Source organism: Bos javanicus, chromosome 27 (genome assembly GCF_032452875.1).
Source record: "Bos javanicus breed banteng chromosome 27, ARS-OSU_banteng_1.0, whole genome shotgun sequence".
NCBI classification, from domain to species: domain Eukaryota; kingdom Metazoa; phylum Chordata; class Mammalia; order Artiodactyla; family Bovidae; genus Bos; species Bos javanicus.
The window spans coordinates 25,734,020-25,737,007 of NC_083894.1; the positions used below are offsets into that span (position 1 = coordinate 25,734,020).

Sequence of the window (2,988 nt, forward strand, 5' to 3'; positions counted from 1 at the left end):
TGTCTGAGTCATTCTTCACAATAATTAGTCCAGGAAAACTCAGTGTAGGATGCTTTTTCCTATTTGTCTATTACTTTTGCTCCATTAAGTCTTTTCTAACCTTAAAGAATCTCTAAAAAAGATCTGTTTATTGGAGATGATACTATAGATATTGTTTGCTTTTTTTTTTAAAAAAAAAAAAGCAGACTAACACACAGGAGTGTATGAAGATACAACTCATCAAAATTTATGTAGGCAACAAAAAAATGTGGCTGAGGGAATTGAATAGTGTTGAATGCATGTGTTGGAAAAGAAGACAGATCTAGAATCAATAATATAAGCTCCCACCTTAGGAAACTGGGGGCGGGGGGGAAGAAAAACTAAATCCAAAGAAAACAAAAGCAAATAAATAAGAATTAGAAAGCTGAGGAGTGAAGCTGAACACAGAAAATCAACAGAGAATACCAACAAAACCAAAAACTGATGCTTTGAAAAGATCAATAAGACTGATAAAACTCTAGCTGGACTAGCCAAGATAAAAGAGAAGTCAAAAAATCACTAATATCAGAAATGAAAGAAGGGCCGTCACTACTGACCCTATGGACATTAAAAGAGTATGAAAGGAATATTATGAGCCATTCTATGCCCCTAAATTTGATAAGCTAGATGAAATAAACCAATTCCTTGAAAAGACACAGTCTGCCAAAACTCATACTTGGATAGATAACTTGAATATCCCTATATCAATTATAGAAATTGAATCAATAATTAATAAATTTCCCAAACATAAAGGATTAGATCTAAATGGTTTTATTGGAAAATTATATCAGTTTTTAGGGGGTAAAATGAAACCAAGTCTCTACAGTATCTTCCAGAGAACGGAAGCACAGGACATACTTCATAACTGATTTCATGAGGTTAGTATTCCCTGAAGACAAAACCAAAGACATTACTAGGAAGGAAACTACAGACCAATATCTCTCATGAATATAGCTGCAAAAATCCTTAATGAGATATTAAGCAAATCAAATCCAACAAAGTATAAAAAGAATTCTTCAGCATGCCCAAATGAGATTTATCCCAGGTAGTTAAGGCTCACTCAATGTTCAAAAATCAATTAATATAATCATTTACATCAACAGACTAAAGAAGAAAAATATAGGATTATATTAATAGAGGCAGAAAATGCATTTGACAAAACCCAGCACACCATTTGTGATAAAAACTCTCATCATGGTTAATGGTGAGATAGCAGGTACCTTTCCCCTAAGAGCAGGAATAAGGGAAGGCTGCCTCCTCTCACCATTCCTAGTCATTATTATGCTTGAAGTGCTAGTTAATACAATAAACCAAGAAAAGGAAACAAAATGTATGCAGATGATGAAGGAGTAAATAAAGCTGAAAACTAAAATTGTTCACAGATAACATAATTGTTTACATAGAAAATTTCTATGTAATAATAATAATAATAAAATCTCCTAGAACTAATAAGCATTTACAGCAAGGTTGTAGGGTGTATACAAGGTTAACATACACAGGTCAGTTGGTTTCATATGTGTCAACAATATACATCTGGAATTTCAAATATAAACACAGCACTTGTTTGTGGTTGCTAAATCATGTTCGACTCTTTTCAACCCCATGGACTATAACCGGCCAGGGTCCTCTGTCCATAGGATTTCCCACGCAGGGATACTGGAATGGATTGCCATTTCCTTTTCTAGGGGATCTTACCCACCCAGGGGTCAAACCCCCATGTCTCCTGTATTGGCAGGAAGCTTCTTTACCGCTGAGCCACCACGGAAGCCCTTAAAACAACACTACAATAGTACAAAAAGAGAGATACTGGGAGTTCCCTGTGGTCCAGTGGTTAGGACTTGGTGCTTTCACTGCCATGGCCCAGGTTCAATCCCTGGTCGGGGAACTAAGACCCTGCATCCTGGGCATGAGGCAAAATCAAATTTTTTAAAAAGAAAAAAACAAAAAAAGCCTCTTAAAACTTGCCAATAAGAAAATGTGTGTGCTAAGGTGCTTCAGTCGTCTCTGACCCTAACAGACTACCCGATTTAAAAATGGGCAAAAAATGTGAACTTATACCTCATTGAAGAAGATATATGGATGGCAAATAAGCATCTGAAAAGACAATATCATATGTCATTAGGAAATTGCAAATTAGAACCACAGTGAGGGACCATGACACCCCTATTGGAACAACCAATATCCAAAATACCAGAAACATCAGCTGCAGTGAGAATGCCGAACCACAGAGCCTCTCATTCACTGCTGGTGGGAGTACTAAATGGCACAGTCTGTCTGGAAGACAGTTAGCAGTTTCTTCCAAAACTAAACAGGCTCTTACCATATGATCCGGCAATGGCACTTCTTAGTATTTACCCAAATGAGTTGAAACCAACATCCACACAAAAACCTGCACACAAAGAATATATCAGCTTTATTAATAATTTTTGAAACTTGGACGTGATCAAGATGCCCTTCAATAGGTGAATGGATAAACAAGCTGTGGCACACCCATGAAATCAAATATTATCCAGTGATAAAAAGAAATGAGTTCTCAAGCCAGAAAAAGATACAGAGGAATTTTGAATACATGTTGCTATTGAAATGAAGTAAGAGAAGCCAGTCTGAAAGGCTACAGGCTATATGGTTTTAACTATGTGACATTCTGGAAAAGGCAGTTACAGAGCCAATAAGAAGATCAGTGGTTGCAAAGAGTTTGCATGGGGGAGGAAGTGAAGGAATAGATGGCGCGCTGGGGATTTTTAGGGCAGTGAAGCTATTCTCTGTGATGCTGTCATGATGGATACATGACATTATGCATTTGTCAAAACCCATAAAACTGTACAACACCAAGTGTGAACCCTGAGGCAACCTATCAGTTCAGTTCAGTCGCTCAGTCATGTCCGACTCTTTGTGACTCCATGGACTGTGGCATGCCAGGCTTCCCTGTCCATCACCAACTCCCAGAGCTTGTTCAAACTCATGTCCATT

The 2,988-nt window shown here is 37.4% G+C and overlaps 1 non-coding gene across 1 annotated transcript; it reads left to right on the forward strand.

Annotated features, from left to right (window-relative positions):
• The first annotated feature begins 1,831 nt into the window (after positions 1-1,831).
• Positions 1,832-1,904, forward strand: TRNAE-UUC (transfer RNA glutamic acid (anticodon UUC)). The gene has a single exon. It is a non-coding gene; the product is annotated as a tRNA-Glu (tRNA).
• Positions 1,905-2,988: the final 1,084 nt, after the last annotated feature.